This window comes from Dipodomys merriami, unplaced genomic scaffold, assembly GCF_024711535.1.
Source record: "Dipodomys merriami isolate MVZ:Mamm:240054 unplaced genomic scaffold, mDipMer1.0.p SCAF_12, whole genome shotgun sequence".
Lineage (NCBI taxonomy): Eukaryota > Metazoa > Chordata > Mammalia > Rodentia > Heteromyidae > Dipodomys > Dipodomys merriami.
In genome coordinates, this window is record NW_027202493.1 from 18,243,677 (window position 1) to 18,254,369 (window position 10,693).

At 36.0% G+C, this 10,693-nt stretch overlaps 1 protein-coding gene across 3 annotated transcripts in view; it reads left to right on the plus strand.

The window, feature by feature from the left end:
• Positions 1–3,327: 3,327 nt before the first annotated feature.
• Positions 3,328–10,693, plus strand: part of LOC138823026 (disintegrin and metalloproteinase domain-containing protein 25-like) — a 19,846-nt gene continuing 12,480 nt past the window's right edge. The window contains exon 1 of one of the 3 annotated variants that reach the window (XM_070015966.1): positions 3,328–3,404. The gene's annotated coding sequence lies outside the window, so the exon portion shown is untranslated. Of the gene's footprint in view, positions 3,405–3,937; positions 4,120–10,693 lie in introns of those variants that run through there. The other 2 variants (XM_070015965.1, XM_070015964.1) reach the window with 2 other exon arrangements.

Here is a 10,693-nt window from a genome sequence, read left to right on the forward strand (position 1 = left end):
AAAGATTAAAATAATCTGCCTATCACACATACATCTCCCCCACAAACCATACAAACCAAGCCAAAAGGCACAAGCAAAATGATTTGAATACCTACACACAAAAGTTGTCTTTGAATTAAAATTTACAAATTTGTATATTCATTCTGATGGGGAAAAGAAAAGAAACACAAAAAAAAAGAGAGTAAGGAAAAACCTTGAAGATGAACTCCTAAGAAGACTTAGAGAAATTTAAGAAAACATATTATCTACCTACAAGCTAACAGAAAGAAAAGATTCATCAGTGCCTTCCATATGCTTTAAGTGGAAAGCCTCAGGTCAACCTGATATTCCCTTCACAATGCAGCTCACCAAGGCAAACGAGATATTAAGTAGCCATAATACCAGAAGCAATGAATAGTAATCAGATAGACCAGAATTCCAAACAAATAGTGTCTTCCACTGTGGGGTTGTCATTATTTAGAAGGACTGTATTTCTGGTTTTAATACTCACAAGACAATATGTTGGAAATGAACTTTATAACTTGGAGGTGTGGTTGGAGGAGGAGGAAAAGTTAGAGAAAAATGAGGGAGGGGGTAACAATGTTGGACAAGAAATGTACTCGTTACCTAATGTACATAACTGTAACTCCTCTACATTACCTTGACAATAAAATAAAATTTTAAAAAATTATAGCACTTTTCATTATGCACAGTAATGAACTGAGTTAAAATTTATTGAAGAGTGATTATTCTAAATAATAAATAAAATTATTATATAGAAACAAAAATGCGGGAAGCCAGGCACTGGTGGTTTACATCCTAGGTACTTAGGAAGCTGAGATTTGAGGCTCTCAGTACAATACCAGCCTGGGCAGCAAAGGCATTGGGACTTTTTTGTCTGATTAACCACCAAAAAGCTGGGAGTGGAGCTGTTGGCTGTTGTGGCTCAAATGGCCCAGCACTAGCCTTGAGGAAAGAAATTAAGGGAGAGTGCTCAGATCCTGAATTCAAAAAGTATGTGTGAGAGTGAGTGAGTTTGTATAATTTATTACCTTGGAGGATTGTTTGTGGGAGCTAGAAGGGGAGTTGGGCGGGGAAGAATGTTAGAGGGCAAACAATACTGAAGCACATTGCATCTCAAAATGAAGATGTAAGATAAAACTTAAGGAAGTAGGGACAGGACAACCTGATTGAGGCTCAATACATGCATGTGTGAAGAGCCATGATGAAGCCCCCCTCCCACCAATTAACAGACACTTATACACTTATATATTTATACAGTTAGGACTGTGAGTCATGTTCTTCTTGGAGTATCAGGTTTTTCAGAAGAAGGGATAAGAGAGAATTAAGGAGGGTGAGTAAAATCAAAATATTTCATGTATGTCTATGAAAACTAAACAGTGAAGTATTGAATTTGTTTAGAAAAGAGAAGAGGAGATGAAAGAGATGAAGAGGGTAAATCTAATCAATTATTTTGTGTATGTATGCCTATATATGTGTGTGTGTCTGTGTGTGTGTGTGTGTGTGTGTATGTGACATGTCGAATGAATCCCTGTTGTATAAAAAATAAGCCAAGTTTAACTTAAAACATAAAAAGTATTCTATTGATATTTCCTAGTATTTTAGTGGATCTTTCTCTCATGTTCTGTTTCTTTATATATTTACATGCTATGACATACTATATATGTGTGTTGTGTGTGTGTGTGTGTGTGTGTGTGTGTGTTGTATGGGAGAGTATTTATACATTAAACACCAAAGTATGTAAAGAAGTTACATGCACATTTACATAACTCTGTGTGTGTGTGTGTGTGTGTGTGTGTGTGTGTGTGCGTGCACATGCTCACGTGTGCTTAAAATCATAACAAATCTTGCTGGTTATTTGATCTCTGGTTTTCCTTTTCTTCTTCCACTTGGTTTGTTTAATTTTTTCCTGGGTTTGGGGCTTGAACTCTGGACCTGGGGGCAATCCTTGGGCCTCTTTGTGCTCAAGGCCAGCAGCACTTTGGGCTTTTTTGAGTGTTTATTAGAGAGAAGAGTATCACAGGGACATTTCTGGCCTGCTGGCTTCCATCCTCAGATCTCAACCTCATAAGGAGGTAGGATTGTAGGTTTGAGCCTTTAGTACCTGGCCCATACTTTTTTACTTTAAAAAATACTGTTTTCTTATGTAAATATGTATCTCTGTAAAAGGGGGCTTTGGGGATATAGTAAACCTTCTCTCTACCACAGGTGATATCCAGAAGATGCCATATAACTAGCTATTGTGACAGACCCATACAACTTGCTAAGTAGTCTTCTAAAACTGTCTATATTCAAAATCATCAGCACATGACCTATGAAATTACTTGCTATTATACTGTTTCTTCTTCTGTTCTCTCTTCTACTGATTTTGTCTGCTTTTGTTGGAAACAGATTTCCATACCAAATCAAGCAATCTTATATGCACATACAACCTTTACCTGAGTAATTCATACACCTCTAACAAAAGATAATTAGTGCTGTGACTGAACTTGAAGTCCATGCTGAAAGATGATGTGCTTTGAGTTTTCCACAATATAGCTCAGTATTGGAAGTAAACTGACACCAGAGCAGCAGTATGAATAAAAGTTTGCAGGTGAAAAATGTCCATACTGCACATGAGGAGCATAAAGAGATGTCACTTGCAGCAGGTGAGGGTCTGTGAAGGATTCCCCTTAGAAATAGGAACCATCCACTCAGGGTTTTGCCCCAATTCCTTGAACTTAAATGCACAGGGATAGTTCAGGACATCTTGTTATGGTAAGAAAATTGGAAAGAGCTTAATTAAGCAAACAATAAGCAAGCAGAGAAAGACATACTCTGGTGTATGTTACACAGGAGTCCCTGTGGGATTTTGACATCTAGGTAGCAGGCCAACTTTGTAACTAGCCTGTGAAATTTGACCCATACAGCTTGCTTAAACAACAGTGTTCTAAAACTGTCTGCCTTCAAAATGATCAGCACATGATTAATAATTTACTACATTTTATTTTTCATGCAGCACTGTCTTCTAGATTTGTCTGTCATTGTAGGCAGCAGGTTTTCAGCAACAAATACAGTGAAGTGTATGAACTGTATCTGCATAAGAACCTGAGAAGCAGATGATTAGTGATGTGAGAATTCCTCAGAGAATTAAATGATCTTGAAATTTACATGGGAAGATGAAGAACTTTGAGTATCCCACAATATAATTCAGTATTGGAAGTACACCGAAACCAGAACAGCCTAATCAACAAAAGTACACAGGGGAAAATGTCAATACTGCATATGAAGAACATAAAGAGCTGCCAGTGTGTCATGTGAGGGACTGTGAAGATTCCTCTTAGAAACAGGAGCCATCTACTCAAGGTTTTGCCCCAAGTTCTTGCATTTAAATGCACAGTGAGCGTTCAGGACAAGTTGTTATGGTAAGAAAACCAAGCAGAACTTTATTAAGCAAGAAACAAGCAAGTTGAGAAAGAGAAACTCAGGTGTATGTTACACCAGAGACCCTCTGGGATTTTGACATGTGGGGAATTTATGGTAAACTAAAAAGGTTAGATTTGGTTCAAAATGCCCTTAGAATAAATGTATCCCTATGTTCTGGCACCTGATACGTTAATCACTCATTTTTTACTTAAAGTTGCACCTGAGATGAGAATGCTAGGCCTAAGACAAAAAATAGTTCTTATGTGCTTTTAATGAAGCTATGTGTTAATATGGCGTTTACTCTGAAATCCTGGCTGCTGCTTCCTTTTCTTCTTTTAACTGATCTCTTCCTCCGAGTGGAAGTGAGAAAATGAATTTATTCATATCGCACAGTTACTGCAGTGTAGTACATAGGTGACACTCTTGGGGCAGGAGGAAGTACAGACTAAGTTTGGTTGAGATGATGGAGTCACAATGGGGAGGACTATTAGCTATTTGCCAAGTTTGGTAGACTGAGAGGCTGCTGTTGGAAGGGAACTAAATCTAGACCTTAATCCAATGAGAGACAACTGAAGAAGGGAATTTATGTTTCTCTCTCATGCATGGGCTCAAGAAGGTAAAAACAACTCAGTGTTCATGGGACAGTTGCATCCAATAAGCCATAGAACAGGTTATCATTAGTAGATATAATGGAATTCATCCCTTCATCTGTTGGTAAGTCATTCAGGAATTTTACTCTAAAAATTGAAGTACAAATAACTTGTACAGGAACACACACACCAAAATATTGTACAAAATGACAAGATTTGGTGGAAGTCTGTATCTATTATCATTTGCCTTTATTTTGAAGGAGCACTAAAGTTTTTCATGTGTTGTTACTCCTAATTTTGAAAAATTAAATTCTAAGTAACCTCTAAGGGTTTTGGTGAGAAGAAGGTAATTATCACTGTAACACCACAGCACTTTATGAATAACAATGTAACATTGTAAGAAGCAGTGGCATCTAGAATCATAGTGTAAAACAATGTAATAATATGCATTTTTGGATATGTGCTTCTATGACTAACTTGTAAAAGGACATTTTAGAATTATATGCTAATGGATTTGTATTGTTTAAGTTCAGTCTCAAGAGAATTCATCATAAATCAAGCTTAGTCATTACAAAACTATGAACACTCCAAATTAATGATAAGCAAAAACACAGCAGGTAAAAAACATGTAGTATCAGAAAATCATATCAGGAAGGACATCCAAGTATAAGAAATTATTAAATTTCAAGAAGTTGTTTGAGTAAATACAGGCAGTACATAGCATTAAATTTTTTTTAAAGAGTGGAGATAAAAAGGAAAACTATAATAAATAATAAATATAAAAATAAAAAAGAAAATTTAAAATTTAAATTAACTTTAAATAAATAACAAAAATTAAAAATAAATAAAATTTATTAATTAGTTAATTAACTAAAACTGGATTTTTTATTTTTTTATTTTTTATTTTATTTATTTTTTATTTTTTTATTTTTTTTATTTTTTTTATTTTTTTATTTTTTATTTTCCCCTTCCCATCCCTTCCCAGTCTCCCTAAAACTGGATTCTTTTTAAGTGAAATTATTTTAGTTTTCCTTATCTTCTTCATTATATAGTTGGCTATTTGTTGTCCTACATACCCTTGAGGAACATTCCTACTGTTCCCTAGGTTCTCCTGAGCATTAATCAAAAATAATTGAAATTTTGTTGAAAGCTTTCTACGTATCAGTGGAAATGAACATATGATTATCTTCTGTTTATACTCTGTACTGAATTTATTCACTTATGTATCTTAATCTACCTTACCATTCCAGGAATGAACCCAACTTAGTTAAGGTCTATACTTTTTGAAACCAATAAATTAAGAAGTTGTACTCAAAATTTTTTTCCCACCATTTTTCTCACAAAATGCTCGGCATTTTGTGATATAAACTTCCCTGTCATAACTACATACTTTAGCAAGTATTCAAAGTATTTTGTTGTGTTCTGTTAACATGAGAAAAGAAACCTGTATGTGATTCTCAGTATATTCAGACAAAATGTCCTTGACACCGATGAATACTGACAAGGCAATAATATGAAAAGTATCAAACCTTGAAATGCCCCATGTAGAATACTTGCTTTTAAAAACTGAACTACCAAGAATGACTTTCACTAGTAGAAACATCTTTTGAAAAATGACAAATTCAATTTTCAGCTGAGAATCCTATCTATTCTTGTGAAAATTAGAAACTTAGAAAAATAATGTTTACAAGGGTCAAAGTATTAACTGTACAGAAGTGTGTGTGATAAATGCATCATTATGACTCTGTCACTAGGTTGCATTTTCAGGTTATAGGACCTTAATCTTGTGTACTTCCCACTCTACTCCATCCCTCTGAACAGATTCTTTGATGTATTTTCCCACCAGTGTTTGTAAAAGTGGAAGAAATACTGATCTATCTAGGTTAGCTTGAGCAACCTAGTCAGCACTGGAAGTCTAGAACTCCTCTGTAAGGATAGAAGAACAATAACATGGAATTTAAAATTCAGAAAACATGCAAACCAAAGCCATGGGATTACTCTGTAAACTTAATGGATAAGATTTAATTGAAAATAAGAGTTGTGTATGGACTAGGATAGTAGAAGATAGCATATGATTGAAGATAGGACATAGGTTAGTAATGAAAGGTTTTTAATCTTTATTTTTTAAATTATCTTTAAATAGTTATACAAAGGAGGTTCCATATAAGAAAGTAGTTTAAATACAATGCACCTTAGTGTCACCCTTTCAAGATCTACCTTCAGCCCACCTTTTCCCTTACTTTTCTTAATTTTGTGGTATATACAGTGAATTCTTGACTACTTTATCTCCCCTGCCCTCCACATTTGTCTATACCTCTCCTCTTCACAACTCATCCCCTAGATTTAGATATAACCATTTCTTAATGTTGATTTTGTTGGGCTTTGACCAAGTCTTTCAAAAATATTATACTACTTTAACTCTTCATAGAGTCTGTTATACTTAAGTTAATTCATGTGTAACCACTTGCACACCATCCAATATGTTTATTTGTATGTTTAGGCACATCATAGCTAGCATCATTGAAGGAAACCAGGCAACCTTTGTTTCTCGGGGTCTTACTTCACTTAATATTTTTTTCATGTCTTACAGTTCCTTGTGATTGGTACACTATCATTCTTTCTAATAGATGAGTAAAATTCCATTGTGTGTGGAATATATATCACATTTTCTTGATCCCTTTGTCCATTGAGAAGCATCTGAGTTGATTCCCTATCTTCCTAAATAGTGCTGCAAAGACTATGGCTGTGCTGATGGCTTTACTATAACTCTTTTTGTGTTCTATTGGATAGATATTGGAATTACTGGGTCATAGGGTAGTTCTATGTTGAGTTTTTTGAGGACCCTTCTTACTTCTTTCCAGATTGGTTAAACAAGTTCACATTCCCACCAATAGTGAATCAGAATTCCCTTTTGACCGCATCCTTGCCAGCTTTTGTTACTGTTTATTTTCTTGAGAACAGCAGGCCATTTTAACAAGGGTAAGGTGAAATCTCAGTGTTGTTTTGGTTTGCATATGAAAATTTCTTTGAATGTGAGTTTAACAATAAAACCAAACACTGGCGCTGTATGTGTTGTCTACATTTGTAGCTAAACACAGCGACATTAGGTATAGTAAGGTTGTGTGTAATAAAGAAGACACACAAATCTATGAGGATTGTCCGGGAGGCTGCTGAAAGAATTGGGAGGAAAAGTGAATTAGGGAAGTGATCTAAAGAAGTTGGAATTAGCTTCTCGATGAATTTAAGCTGTGACTAAAAGCTGGTTTGTATGGGGATGGTGAGAGTAGAAAGTGTCCCCACTGGGCTTTACATTGTTCTGATAAAACTATTTGTTAAATTAGTATGAAGAAATATTCACAAAGAAGTATTGTATTTCCTGACAGATTCTAGGATAATTATTTCACTGGGACATGATCAAAGAATTTAGCATCAAATAAAAAACAATTCAAAATAAAATAAGTCTGGGATTCAGACGAAGTCAAGTCGTGAATCTAGTATCTTCATTTCTGTTTTCACTGCTGGGAGAGTTGATAGTGGACTAATGTGTTAGATCCCTCAGAACAGATTACTCTTTCCACTTGTGTTCTGCCCACAAATAGTCTAGCAGTTCCTAATTTCCATATTTGAATTGCTGGTTACTTTAATGATCTCATGAATCTGAGAACATGTACAATAATTTTTCTAAAGCATACATTTTAAGCCAGGCACTGGTGGCTCATGCCTATAATCCTAGCTAGTCCAAAAGTTGAGACATTTAGATCATGGTTCTAAGCCATCCTGAGCATGCTGGTCTGTGAGTCTTTGCCAATAAATTATCAAAAATCCAGAAGTGACACTGTGGCTCAAAAGAAGGAGCAGTATCCTTGAGATTAAAAGCTCAGGGACAGTGCCTAGGCTCTGACTTCAAGTCCCAAGACTGGCACACACACATGTAAAATATGCATTTTATATGTAAAATGTCCAATGAATGTGTATACATTCTTGAAGTATAACTTGCATCACTGTACATAAATTATAGACCATTCAGTTTTGTAGTCCTGTATCATCCAATGATATGTCCCAATATATCTATATATTGTGTAGTTTTGTGCATATTTTGCTCAAATAAAAAATAACTGATAAGTACTGCCAGACAGGTATCATGATAGTATCAGATTTCTCATTTCCCAAAACAATTAAAGTACAATTGTATTACTTAAACATAAATTTTAATATTTGCGCTTTTTGTGAGATGTGTCTTCTTGATAACTGAATTTGGGCACTAGCTACCTTCAAATACAAAGCGCCAGGAACAAAGAAGTTTAATAATCTGGATACCCTGAAAATGTATATGAAAATAGCATAAAGAACTTCAAGGAAAGCTGTTGATCAATATGAGACAGAGAAACAGACTGTGTTGTTGGGAAAGGGGCGAGGCAGCCCCTTTCAGAGGAGGACTTGTACTGCCAAGGGCTAAAGAGGATGAAGATGGTCACCATAGGTTGCTTTTATGTGTTTAAAAAAAAAAAAAACAGAAAGCTTACGTAATTGTACTGGGAAGCAGGGAGGAAGGTAAGGTAGAGTGATGGAGAGGGAACAATTGATTGAAGTACATTGCTTACATGTTTGAAAATGTAACAGTGCAAGGTTTTTGTATACCACACCACCAACAACAACAGCTTTGCCATAAAGCCACCATTTGACAGCCAAATACAAGGGAAAGTTTTGCCCTGTCTGTTTCAAGGTTCAGAGACTTTCTTTGCATTTTGGAAAATCTTTCCCATCTAGATTGATTTCCTTTTTCTTTTGCATGGGTAATATATTTTTAAATGGGTTAATATTATCCAATATTACTTTAATTTTTGATTAAAAGTTAAAACAAACTGACAGACTAGTAGTCCATCAAGATTTACAGAGTAAGTTTCTGGCATATGTTTTCTTTGGTTCCTCTTTTGTGGGGGGTGATATAAATATATTTTTTTCAGAAAGGCAACTTGGTTTTAACCATTACCCAGAAAATTTATGCTGTCATAGAATCAGAGTTTTTCTGATTAATTTAAGACAATAGTAGGCTCATTTTATACCAACACAAAATATAAACACCAATGACATTTTCACTGAACAACCACTCATAAAAAAATCATGAAATAGAGGCTGGGAAGGTGGCTCAGTGGTAGAGTGCTTGCCTTGCATGCCTGAGGCCCTGGGTTCAATTCCTCAAGCAAAAAGAAAAAAGCGGGAAGTGGTGCTGTGGCTCAAGTGGTAGAACGCTAGCCTTGAGCTGAAGAGCTGAGGGACAGCGCCTAGGCCCAGAGTTCAGGCCCCATGACCAGACCCCCCCCAAAAAAATCATGAAATAACAAAGTAAAAATCCATGTCAATTTTTTTTTGTCAGTCGTGGGGCTTGAACTCTGGGCCTGGGCACTGTCCCTCAGCTCTTCAGCTCAAGGCTACTACTGTACCACTTGAGCCACAGTGCCATTTCTAGTTTTTAGGTGGTTTATTGGAGATAAGAGTCTCACAGACTTTTCTGCCCAGGTTGGCTTTGAACCACCATCCTCTGATCTCAGACTCCTGAGTAGCAAGGGTTATAGGCATGAGCCACCAAAGCCCAGATCCAAGTTAATTTTAAAAAAGCAAGCTTAAAGATTTAAAAAGAAACTTCTCCGAAGAGGAAAGAAGGATGGCCAATAGACACATGAAGAAATGCTCAACCTCCCTAGCCATAAAAGAAATGCAAATCAAAACAACATTGAGGTACTGCCTCACCCCTGCTAGAATAGCTATAATCAAGAACTCTAATAACAACAGATGCTGGAGGGGATGTATGGGGAATATATTTTTTAATGTTTTTTAAGAGGCAGAAGTCATTCACCTGAGACAGGAAATCTCTGAAACCCAAAACACCTACTAAATACATGAAATTCTCAATTGCAAATTATGACCCATGGACCACAGAACTTCCAGCTCCAAGCTTAAATGCCCCCTCTCCTCTGAACTTGGAGTCCTAGAACCAAGAGCCTTATTTCAAATCTTTGAGTTCATTCCCATCCTCTTTCAGGGGATCTGTGCTGCCAGTGACAACACTCCATCTTTCAATCAGCAAATTGTGCTTATTTTACTTGTGGGGTTTCTTGGGTCTGAAGGAGAGCGAACTTACCTTGTACAATGGAGAACACGGAAAGGAATTTAAAAAATATTTTAAAATTTTTCCCACATTATTTTCAAAACTATGGGAAATTGTTTGAAAATGCAATTTCTTTAAGAACTCACAGACAAGCCAGGTGCTTGTGGCTTATGCCTCTAATCCTAGCAACTCAACAAACTCCAGTTAACCATAAATTAACCACCTGAAAACCGGAAGTTGAACTGTGGCTCAGTGGTAGAGCACTAGACTTAAGCAGAAAAGGTCAGGTACAGGACCAAGCCCCATGCCAACAACAAAAATAAATAGAAGTCCATAAACAACTTGAGGGTATGGAGGGAATGGGGAAAGATGGAGAACAATGGAAGAGGTGACACCAATCAAGGTAAATTGAACTCATGGTATGACTTGTGGGATTGAAATGCCTCCATACAACTATTTTTTAAATAATAAGTAAAAAGCAATAAACAAAAAATTTTTACTTGCTACTTAATTCCTTTATAATATTTATTTAAAAATGGGATGAAGAAGACACATCCAACCAGGGATGCTCCTCCCTTTTATGAGCCAGGTT